This window comes from Fulmarus glacialis, unplaced genomic scaffold (genome assembly GCF_000690835.1).
Source record: "Fulmarus glacialis isolate BGI_N327 unplaced genomic scaffold, ASM69083v1 scaffold36639, whole genome shotgun sequence".
NCBI lineage: Eukaryota > Metazoa > Chordata > Aves > Procellariiformes > Procellariidae > Fulmarus > Fulmarus glacialis.
This window is the reverse complement of record NW_009235857.1, coordinates 1-209: the sequence shown is the minus strand read 5'-3', so window position 1 is coordinate 209 and position 209 is coordinate 1.

Below are 209 nucleotides of genomic sequence, written 5' to 3'. Positions count from 1 at the left end.
GCTCAAAAGTATCTGCAGAGGCCAAAAAAAAGGAGGAAAAAAAAAAAAAAAAACACAAAAAAGCTGGGAATTTCTTTTTCCAACGCGCTCCCTCCTTTCTTTTGCCTCTCTCACCGCTAACTTCAGAGGCACAGCTAGAGCTGGCCACCTCCCCACCTTTTTTTTTATTTTCTTTTTTAATTTTTTTTTTTTAATTTAATTTTTTTTTT